This window comes from Amblyomma americanum, chromosome 10, assembly GCF_052857255.1.
Source record: "Amblyomma americanum isolate KBUSLIRL-KWMA chromosome 10, ASM5285725v1, whole genome shotgun sequence".
Classification (NCBI taxonomy): Eukaryota; Metazoa; Arthropoda; class Arachnida; order Ixodida; family Ixodidae; genus Amblyomma; species Amblyomma americanum.
In genome coordinates, this window is record NC_135506.1 from 46,766,967 (window position 1) to 46,778,775 (window position 11,809).

Here is an 11,809-nt window from a genome sequence, read left to right on the forward strand (position 1 = left end):
CCACCATTCTGTAGTGGAATGGCGGAATCAGAAAGATTCAATAGGATTAAGAAATTTGTCTTCCTCTAGTCACAATCAATGTTGTCCCTTCACCTCAATCAGTCCATCTTTTTCCAGAGCCGCTTTCCCGTCAGCAAAAATATCTTTAGACGAGCCACTATATTTTTTGCGTTAACTCCCCAAAGAGCTGTTCTGAATTTCATTTACAATACAGGTACGCAGGGCTGAAACTTGCCGTTATACGAGCCGTCCAAATTTTGCGGAAGGTCTGGGATAATATAGTCGCACATGCCGGGACTTGGAAGCTCCTGGTTCTCCAGGTATGCTCGATTCCAAGGTTCGGTGTAGCGGTCGGGAGACACCAGATGGCAGACGACCGGAAGCTTTGCTGGAGGGAGGTTGAAGGATGATTGAGGTTAACCCGATCCAAATTTCTTTGCCACAACAAAACGATTGTTGGGCGTTTTGTGCCTGTCTCGTTTTCCGGCAGAAGCATGTCCAACATTCTTGGACACAGAGAGAAATAACCTTAATCACCCATCAGAAATGACGGGGCAGAAGGCTGTAGCCTAAACCCCCTTCACTCCCCTAACCGTCGGCAGGAACCCCTTGGGACTCGGCCTCGGTCAGGGCGAGGCCGATGACTTTGCGTTGTTCTTTTGCTTCGTGGTTGCGCAATAAGGTCTCCCGGGATTGTAAATTTCTGTTCGGGTTGTTATAAAAAGGGCAGGTCCCGACCATGTGGACTAGATCTGCAATGCTATTGCAGTGCCTACATCTAGGAATAAAGACTTCTGGATGCAATTTACTGTAGCTGTAATGATTTTGTGTGTGCGTTCGGGTGACGAGCTCGCAACATTCCTCACAACATTCAGAACAGTCACAACACTCACAACATTCCTTGCGTGGAGGCGGCGCGTCAGCGACGATCGACCGAAAAGTGAGCCCTCGGGCGATCGCGTGCGCCTTCTCGTTCCCCCACAGGCGCTGATGAGCCGGGGACCAGATCAGTGAGATTAACTGTGATGGTACGTGCTCTTCTCTCACAATTTTGGCGGCTGCAGCAGAGATTCTGCCCATACCTAAATTCTTAATGCGTGCCTTAGAGTCCCTATAACCCATGCACAGTTCTACATTATTGCTAGAACAATGGCAACTTCTTTCGCCTCAGTTGCACTTGTGCTTTTAACGGTGCAGCACGAGACCGGGTCTCCACTCTCACCAACCACTACCGCTGCGGGTGCTGCCTTGCGAGCGTATGCGACAAAAGGTGCCGCCACCGTCTGGAAGACGGTGAAGTAACTGATGTAACGAGCGCTAGCTGTATGGTTTACTAGAATTGATAAGAATGAGATTAAAGTGGCGTACGTCAATGTGAATACGAATTCGGCCTCTTGGATTTATAATAGACGTCACCAGTGAATCACCAGTTGTATATATCAATGACGCCACCAATCAAACCCCAATATACACACTAATGACGTCATGAATGAATCACCACTAGGTTGATATACTGATTTACTATGCTGGACGCCATCTTGAATTCCTCTGACTTAAAAAAAATTCGCACCGAAGGGAGTTAGTAGAAGACCCTAAGAAATCGAGAAACGCGACAAATAAGAGCTAACGGTATTAAGAAATGTTTAATATTAGAAAAATGGAAGGTACTTATAAGGAAACACTCGATAATATAGCCCTTTCTTCCTATGTGAGATAATGAAAATTGGTTTTTGAGGAAAGGAAATGGCGCAGTATCTGTCTCATATATCGGCGGACACCTGAACCGCGCCGTAATGGAAGGGATAAAGGAGGGAGTGAAAGAAGAAGGGAAGAAAGAGGTGCCGTAGTGGAGGGCTCCGGGATAATTTCGACCCCCTGTGGATCATAAAGTGCACTGACATCGCACAGCACGCGGGCGCCTTTTTGCGTTTCGCCTCCCTTGAAACGCTGCCGCCGCGGTCGGGTTCGAACTCAGCTACTCCGGCTCAGCAGCCGAGTGCTCGAACCCCTGAGCCACCGCGGAGGGTTTCCATTGTGTAGCAAAAATCTTTCCTTTTTAGTGGACTGCCCTCCACCTACCCAGAAACACGTCCAACGAGAAACCCCGGCAGTTGGGCGTCAGCAACACCTTCAGCGAACTCGCGGAAGCGCTGCTGGGTGCACAGACCATTAGATTCGGAGGAAACCCCGCAGGACGGGCGCTCCTGAAAAGGCTGGGTCGGGACACGCGCGGACTAGTCGATAGATGCGCGGAGGTTCCGGACCACCTCAGAAAATTCTTTAACATAGGGCCTATGCCAAAGAACATGGACCCTAATCTCCACGCAAACCGACGCAAGGCTAGGGCAGAATACGTCGAACGAACGCTAGCCCTAAAAGACAACACTGTTTACACAGACGCTGCCGTCTATCCATGCGGAGCAAAACATGCAGCCGCAATGGTGGTAGTAGACAACGAAGGACACCTAGTGACGAGCGCCACGGCGAAAGTCGCTGGCGCAGCGGAGGCCGAGGAAATTGCCGTCGCGCTGGCGGTAGCAGAAGGCTATAGGACCGGACACCCCCTAAATATTCTAACAGATTCTAAAGAAACGTGCAAAAACTACACGAAGGGCAGAATTAGCAAAACGGCCCTCAGGATACTCAGCGGGGTAGCCCCTACCGAGTTAAACAAACCCAGACACAATCTGATTTGGATCCCAGGCCACGCGGGGGTAGAGGGAAACGAAAGGGCAGACAGCCTAGCTCGAGGCGAAGCAATCCGAGCAGGACAGTCTAACGACCCGGAGTTCCATCTGCAAGCCTGCGAGGGGGGATACGCAGAACTTTTAAACTTACACAGGGGGATCAGAATCAAATATCCACCACCACACAAAGCTCTGACAAAGGAGGAGGCCACCATCTGGCGTAGGCTACAGACAAACACATTCTCCAACCTACACATACTCAACAAAATGTTCCCATCACAATACAGGGCCACCTGCCCGTGGTGCGGAGCCACACCCACACTTTATCACATTACTTGGGAGTGCGAACGCAACAAAGCATTCCACAAACACGAACACCCGAGTGCGGAGCAATGGGAGAGCCGTCTCACCAGCAGCGAGCTCACGGCCCAACGGGCCTTAGTGAGGCACGCGGGCGATGCAGCACGGCTCAGTGGAGCCCTGGAATAGGGGCCCACCCATGCTGAAGAGAAGCCTCCGATCGCCAGCGCCAAGAACGAAGACGACGGAGCTTTCGAATCCGCGAATCTCTTGATTGTATCAATAAAAGTTTTCACTCACTCACTCTTTTGTAGTGTTTCCATCGCTCGCATCGAGCAGTTAGGACTGCCATAGAAAACCAATGGGCAGCTCTTTTGACGATAGCAAAAACGTTAACAGTAAAAAAAGCAAGCCTGCCGATGGGAGATCTGCGGTTATATTGATTGTAGTAGTGAAATCTTGCAACATGAAAAAATTGTGTCCATAAAATTTTTCCGGTTCAAAAATGCTATTGTCCAACATTCTTTGGTATGGATGCATTAATTGCTTGCAAATTTATTTTTTAAAATTTTAAGCGCCTATCTATAACATCGATGACGTAAAGTATTCCATAAGCACCGTTTGGAAATGAGCCAGTGTGTATCGCAGCCTCCGACATTCGCGCCCTAAAAATCTTATTCACGTCCTCCTGGTTTGTTTTTAAATGCGACCAGTGGTGGGAATACCCGAATTCCATTTTCGGTCTCTCACGCAAAAGCTCCGCTTTCATGGACGTAGCCTCTTGGACAGTCGAACGTGGTTATATATCTGTAAAAGCCAGCTTCAACTTGGACATGATGTGCCTTTCATGGCACACAGCTTATTGCAAGCCATCACTTGAGCGGCGTTCTCCTCAAAAAACCGCACCGACGCTGCCCCAGGAAGCCGTTTGGTTGACTGCTAGACGCATGGCAATGCCTGCCATGGTCTTCTGCAATGTTTCTGATTTTTGTTCAAGTAATAATTGAGCGCGTCATGTGCGTTTGAGAAAACTGCAAGAAGAGGTTATCCTTGCACAGTCTATGCACGCACCAAGCCGATGAATTCGTATAGCGTAAGCAAAAATCGTGAGCCTGTCTACGGCCGTGAAGCATCAAGTCCTAAAAGGCTGCTACCTTGGCTGCTTGCGTGCGTATGCCCATCAAGACCTATGCGGATGCGGCGTGTATCCCGCGCTAGGAATTCTTCTCTTTTAGGCTCGGCATCCAGCGTCCTCACAGAAAGCACACTGCGCTGCACCCTCGGTTTCATATCGGTCTAATATTCCTTGCTTGCATGCTTTTGCAGTTGTAATGCCAAACTCTACAAACACCGGAGTGTCTGCAAGGGTTTTAAACAGTGTCAATTCTTTATTAATACAGTTAAACTCCATTCACATGACTTATATTCATCGACGTTCAAGCATTTTCAGCACTAAGTTTGTATCCGTGGTCTCTAAAGCTAAACTACTACAATGGATCTTGTATGTTTGGCAGAAATATGTTTTAACAGGACAGGAAGTTAGACATGGAGAGTGTAGGTCAACTAACCCAGCTTTGTTAGCAGTGCAAATATTTACTAAACATAATTTTTTATTACTGTCGTTGTTTTCCTTCATTTAAACAAGGCTATTAATACGTTTGATTGATGCTAAATTTACAAGCTATAATCATGTAAGGTCCAAAATGTGCCTGTACAGCAAAATGCTTTGGGGTGCCCGAGGAAAGCGTACTAGAGAAATCTACTGTTCGATGCATGCGATAATGAAATCATTGTTATATTTACTACAGCTAAATTTGTTACGTATTTTGGCGACGTTACACTTACTGTCTCTTGCCATAACCTAAACATCCTTGCGAATAAGTACAATACCTTCATCGTTAAATGATAGCCGTGATCTCATTTAAACCGCATTTAAGAAAATGCAACAAAAATAAACAGACATTTTAGCAAAGATGGCAGTCTTACTCCTAAATTATACGTAATTTTGGAGGCCAGGTTTCAGTACACTCCAAAAGAATAATATGTTTTTCTCAGAATAAGCATCGATTTCAGGAGCGACTATTGTCGTAAAAAGCTTCCGCAAGCTGCTGGAGTGCTGCCATGCTTCTTGTATTCTGCCTTTAACAAAAATCTTGTCATTTTTGACATACTATTCAATTTACATTTATATTAGTCTACTTTGGTGTCCTCCACAACAGTAGAGAATAGAAGGATTTGGGTAGACCAAGGCTTGAAGTTTACGGCCAATTTAAGCAAGAAAATCAGCTCCTCTTCTTACATGTTCTGACCCAGCGAGAAGACGCCCACTTTTCCTTCTCGGTGTACAGAAACCTATGCACACAGCCCGGTACATGACTTTTCGCTCGTTCGGCCGAAAAGCCGTGGGCGTCGTAGTAATAGTTGTAATTGTCGGCACAGCGCATCAGAAATATTCGGGGGTTCAGTAAAATAGAGGGTACGCACAATCAATAAATTAAAAACCGCGGTTTAGGCCAAGAATCGAACCAGGGCATTTGCCGTTCGAGAAGGGGACACTCCCACACCGCCACAATGTATGGAGTTAGATAAAGGAGCGTCTAGTGAATGCACATGTTTCATAGAAACGTACCTTCGAGATCGGTACTGAGGCGTGCATGAGTAATTATAAACCTGTAAATTGCACATGTAGGAATTAAGCGAGTACCTTGCGTTTCCGGTAGATTTGCTACTTGCTTGGGGCGCAGTCATAGCGCCATCGTGTGGCACCCATTGAAACCCCCTTTCGCCATGCACGGTGCTGGCCCGGCAGGTGGCGCGCGCGTAGTGTCGTTCGTTTCTGAACGGGTGTGATGGAACGGCAGCCGTCTACGAGTGCTAGTGTGGAGCAGCGTCTATGTTGCTTTCAGGGGCCTACTACAGTCTCGGAGTGATTTGTCCAACGGTCAAGGCGATGGCGGTCCGCCACACGTTGTCGCGTTCCACTCTTAAAGGCGAAGCTTAAGCGTCCCCCATTTTTTTTTATTTGAAGTCACCGGGCTGGCACAAAGCGTCCGTCGTTGCTGCCGTAATTAAACGTGTGTCCACGATTCTCCGAGCGACTTCATAACTAAGATACAAGGTAAAGTGGCACATCCGGCTACCACTGAGCTTAGGACTTGTCGCGAACAGGCAGACAAGCATCCGAAATGTGCGTGGAATCAGCGAAGCCTTTTGTGGCGTTTTTAAGAGATAGCGCTTAAGCATGGCCCACGTGCAGTTGAACAAGCTGCATAACCAGCTAGTAAACGACAAAGAGCAACTACCACATAAACACTTTCCAGGAGGTGTCTACAGGATACCGCACCTCAACTGTTATCGTCTGTGCAGCAGTCTAACCGCAAGTTCTCGAGACGCACAAAGGATCATTAGAAAAGGTGAGTTTTAGAAAATACTCACTCTGGAACAGCGCTCGTCGAGTAGTGGTGGTCACTTTAGGGTTCGAGTTTGTTCCTAAGGAGTGACGTTAGAGGTTGGAAATAATAAGTAAAGGAAAAGAAATCAGACACGACGCATTTTGTGACACGTTAAGACTAACCCACGGTAATCACGGCATCAACATTGTTAGCGACGGCATCATTTGCTTAGCGAAATGACTTCTATATTCAATGTCATTGAATGTTTATTCAATGTTAAAAGTTATTCTTTAAGGCAAGCGTTTTTCAATGTTTAAATAGGTAACCAGAGGGCTACCCACACGCAGATTGACAAAGCGAGAACAGGGCGCGAAGAGAATTCCTCACAAAACCTTAAAGAGGAAGGTTGTCAGAAAGATTATAGAATGTTGATATTTTATGGCAAAAAACATTAATAGGCTTATGAGGGATGCCGTAGTAGATAGCGCTGTATTAAATTCCAGAGGCCTCCACCATCGAGCTCCGGAAGTCTCTACATTTCAGCGGAATAAGGAGAATCTTGCATCGTGTAAGACCTTGCGGAGCGCCTAGAAAGGCTGGGATTGAAGTTCGCGCGGCACGAGGACACGCAGCGAAAACAAAAGTAGCAAATGCTTACGCGATGTTCGGGATATACCTGGGAGGAAAGAAATGATGATATCTCTGAATGCATGCTCTCCCTCAAAATAGCAAATGCGTTCTTTTAGAGGCAGAGAGCAAACAAAAAGAAACTGAGCGTTAAGTGTAGCTGTAAGCCTTGCCTCTAGGCGTCTTTTATTGTACGTATAACACGTAGAGCATCTGCCATCGATCTCTGTTTCTGCTCAGCAAGTGGACGGTATGTACACTTTCCAAACGCGCAGTGTGAATGCAACATCGCGTCGACGTAGCGTGTCCGTCGTGCATGTCAAGGGGATTGACATGCTTTTAGACACTCTGATCTAGAAAGACAAGCCACAAGACGATACGTGGAATGCTGTTCAACCGGCATGCATTGGCATAGAAAATATGAGACGCTATAAGTTAAGCACAGCGCCACATGTACAGTATAAAGCCCAAGGGATGTTTCCCGGCCTTATATAGGGGGGGGGGCTCTTGTAATACTCATGAAAGTACTCTTTTTCGAAGAGATGGGGACGACAGTTCCTATCGCTTACGAAAGGTATGGGTTCTGGTGACGGGTACCGAGGCATATAGCCGGGCTAGGAAAGAAACGCCTTGGGCTGTTTACTTCTAACGTGGACTGCACGCTTGTGAAAGTGCGAACTGCTGAAGAGGTCCCAAGCGCTCTCTCCTGCTTTTTTACTGCACAAGTCAAGCACTGAATAGCAGTCGCTTACCTGGAAACAGCGGGTGCGGAAATCGTTTCGCTTGATGGGAGTGCTCGCCAGACTGGTGCCAGGAGCGAATATCACAAAACAGAACTTCTGGATTAGCTCTGAATGAGTGCTTTGCCCACCCAAGTATCGGCCAGCGGTAGCCTATAACGGTAACGCAAGACGATTCATGTGATAGTCACATAACATATTGAGAGATTGTCGACGACTTAGATGTCTGCCGGGCCAAGTATTTCGGATCAAGATGCGTATTTGTTAAAAAAAATAATGAATAATAAAGACGAAAAGAAAGTAAGAGTTGAAAGCTGCGTCGCGGAATACCACTGAGCTAAAGTCGAAGATTTAGCTTTGTGCTAAATAAGCACGAAAAGAATGCAATCTTTGCCGAGCTCAGCGGTCTAAAGTATGGGGCTCTTTGGTTGCTACCGGCGATCCCTTTGCAAGATAGAACCCTAAAATAAACTGGAAATTAAGCGTAAGTACTGTTTATTTATTCTTTAATGCATGATACGGGCTATGGAAACAATATAACATAGCAGTAATCACAATCGGTTAAGTTCTGTCTACTGCCGCAGAGCGACTTAACCTACTTGTCTTGAAGTTTTCCTATTTTGCGCCAGGCACTGTAGCGTTAATCCAGGAACTTCTTTTGTGCTTCTTCCTACATCAGATATTTCGTCGCTTCAATAACATTTTCCTTCGGTGTTTATCCCTGTGACATTCAGCTACAACATGAATTACCCGTTCTACTTGCTATACCTCTGTTGATGTCCATTCCATTTTTTAAAGCTTGTATATCGCAGAATAACGCTTTCTTTTCAATTTACTGTCTTTTAATGCTTCAACCAAAACCTTCCATTCCACTTTTATCTCTTCATTCGTCAGCCTCACTGTCGGCACTTTATCCTGCCTCCAAATTCTCGTCCCGTAAGTAAGTGCCGTCATATTACATACAGATGCAAATAGCTGCCTGGCTACGAAAACAGCCAGGTAACCCTTAACGTTTCTTATAATGTCCGGAGGACAGCGATGGCGTAGGTCCACATCACGGCGACTATCCTCGCAGCAGCCAATGAGCGATGGTGAACACAGCGTTGACGCTCCAATGAGGGGCAAGTTTTTAAGGGAGAGAAAAGTAATTTATTGAAAGGAAGGGTGGAGAGGGCGGCTCGCAAAAAGAAGCAGCGTTCAAAAGGCTGCTAGTCCTTGAAGAAGAAAGGCGTCCAGGAGCCAAAATCTATTACCTATCGATTTCCCGTTGCTCATTTCGCATCCATTCAGTTCTCTGTCAGTGGCCACTGGATATACCCGGAGCTCTTAAGCGTCTGTGGCAAGCGACCCGGTCGTTGGATGGTTGTCTGCCGGACCTCACCATTGATCGCATCTCGCAGCCAGAGGCCGCCAGGAGTCAGGTTCGGTCGCGTCCTGTTGACAGAGCGCTGCGATGCAGCTCATCATTAGCTGCGTATTGCATCCAATTTCGACCAATTGTAAGGCCCGGTTGCCAACCACCTAATGGCCGGGTCGCTTGCCACAGACGCTTGAAAGCCGTGGTATATCCGAGTGACCACTGAGAGATGACCGAATGCACGCGAAGGGAAGAACTAAAAATGAACAGCTAATAGCATACGGCCCCTGTAATGAGTTCGGTGCTATAGAGAGCTGTGCGGCGGGAGGCGGAACAGTAGGCGAAGAGTGGCGCAGCGGAAAGCCACGGCGAAATGCAGGCCCGCAGTACAGAGGGTGCATGGAAGACGCGGCAAAGTGGACAAGAGGCGTGAAGAATGCCTCATGCCGCTAGCAACGCTTTGACGACAGCGTTTGTCTTCCTCGGATAAGTGAATGGGACAAACACAGAGCGCCATGGTCTGTGTGAGTATTCGTCATGTACCTGTCATTTTCTGCTGCGCTAGTTTTCGCTGACCAACCATAACCGACATGTGACTAACGCGTCTACTAACTTGTCAATTATCACTAACATGCAAAGAAAAGAGAGGCTTGGCAGAGATCGTCCTAGCTGACGTCGGCCGCACATAGTGCTCAAAGGACACGGGAGAAAGAGAACCACTGAGGCGCTAAATCGGAAAAAGGTGCCAGGAGTTGCAGATAGCGCCACCACTTGTTGTTGTTCCCTCAAATACGTTGGCACGTACCCACGGTAGGGGCTTGGCCAGGGCACTTACGGCAACCTTGCTCAATGTCTTCTTCTTCACATTTAGGCCCACATACAAATGCACGCGCAGCGAAGCAGTCAAAACCTGGTGTGCACGTGGCAGCCTTTAGAGCAACTGTAAGTCGATTGCAAAAATGCCAATAATAGGGCATATGTAAATATATATATATATATATATATATATATATATATATATATATATATATATATATATATATATATATATATATATATATATAACACTCGCAAAACAAGCATAGCGCAAAGGAAGCAATAACCCGATGAAAAGGGAAACAAAAAGCAAGAAAATCCAGGATCCGCAGAGATTTTAACAACTGAGTGTTTTTTCGGCCTTCTTATCCTTTTATTTATTCTTGTTTTCCCGAATAAACAGCTTTCTTCTCTCACATATTTTTTTCTTCTGTCTCTCCAGGTTTGGTAGCGTTCTGTTCTTTTTTCTGCTGGCCGAGTCGCTATACATTCCTTCGTCTTACCATTACCTGACTGGATGGAGAGGCACTCGCATGCAGAAACCAATGCGGCGCAGAGGTGAGCGGAGTTGTCGTCAGTGGCATGCTGGCTACAGTTTTCAAACTTACTTTACAGCTGTTAATCACCTTTGTGCTGTATCTTTTTTTGTGGAATATACGTTACAGACGTCCATCATGCACAGCTGTCAACTCCCTTATTCCGCACGATCCTCAAGCACCAGGATTATTCTGGGGTTACCTATTCTTTCCGGCTCCAGTTCTCAAACTTACTTTACAGCTGTTAATCTCCTTTGTGCCGCATCTTTTTTTGTGGAATATACGTTACAGACGTCCACCATGCACAGCTGTCTATTCCCTTATTCCGCACGATCCTCAGGCACCAGGATTATTCTGGGGTTAACTATTGTTTCCGGCTCCAGTTCTCAAACTTACTTTACAGCTGTTAATCACCTTTGTGCTGTATCTTTTTTTGTTGAATATACGTTACAGACGTCCATCATGCACAGCTGTCTACTCCCTTATTCCACACAATCCTCCGGCACCACGATTATTCTGGGTTTACCTATTCTTTCCGGCTCCAATTCTCAAACTTGCTTTACAGCTGTTAATCCCCTTTGTGCTGCATCTTTTTTTGTGGAATGAACGTTACAGACGTCCACCATGCACAGCAGTCTACTCCCTTATTCCACACAATCCTCCGGCACCAGGATTATTCTGGGTTTACCTATTCTTTCCGGCTCCAGTTCACAAACTTAATTTACAGCTGTTAATCACCTTTTTGCTGTATCTTTTTTGTGGAATGTACGTTACAGACGTCCGCCATGCACAACTGTCTACTCCCTTATTCCACACTATCCTCCGGCACCAGGATTATTCTGTGTTCACTATTCTTCCTAACACGAACAACCTCCTTCTAATTCCTGTTAGCTATTGTCGCTCCCAGCCCGAAGAAGTTCCTTGATGGAACCTCGATGGTTCCGCCCTCCCGCTGCAGGCAACAGGAGTGTCTGGAAGGCGAGATGGCGCCAAGAACTGTCCACATTAGAAATGACGCGCGGCTGTTACAGTTTTAGCTTGTCTCTCTTAACTGTGACACGCAAGTGGCCGAATTTCAAAGATTTATATCCCCGCCCCGGGTGTCCAGTCTGCAATATCAGAGACTGTGAGGCGGATATCCACCACCTGTTATGGGTTTGCCCGGCGCTGAATTCGACGAGAATGCGGCATCTGGCAGCGGTGGGTCTCTCAACGGACAATCCGGATTTCGATATTACCTGGACACAGGGTCCATATAATCGTTCACTACTTGACTTCATTAGATCAGCCCACTTTTTTCATTTATTTGAGCATCTTACTCATCTTTCGTTTCATAACCTTTATGCCTTGAGGC

General features: G+C 46.7%; 1 long non-coding RNA gene across 1 annotated transcript; it reads right to left on the bottom strand.

Moving 5' to 3' along the window:
• Window positions 1–214: 214 nt before the first annotated feature.
• LOC144106688 (uncharacterized) lies at window positions 215–9,883 on the bottom strand. Its single transcript, XR_013309094.1, has 3 exons — window positions 9,807–9,883; window positions 6,423–6,476; window positions 215–388 (listed from the first exon to the last, which is right to left on the bottom strand). It is a non-coding gene; the product is annotated as an uncharacterized LOC144106688 (long non-coding RNA).
• Between the last annotated feature and the right edge of the window lie 1,926 nt (window positions 9,884–11,809).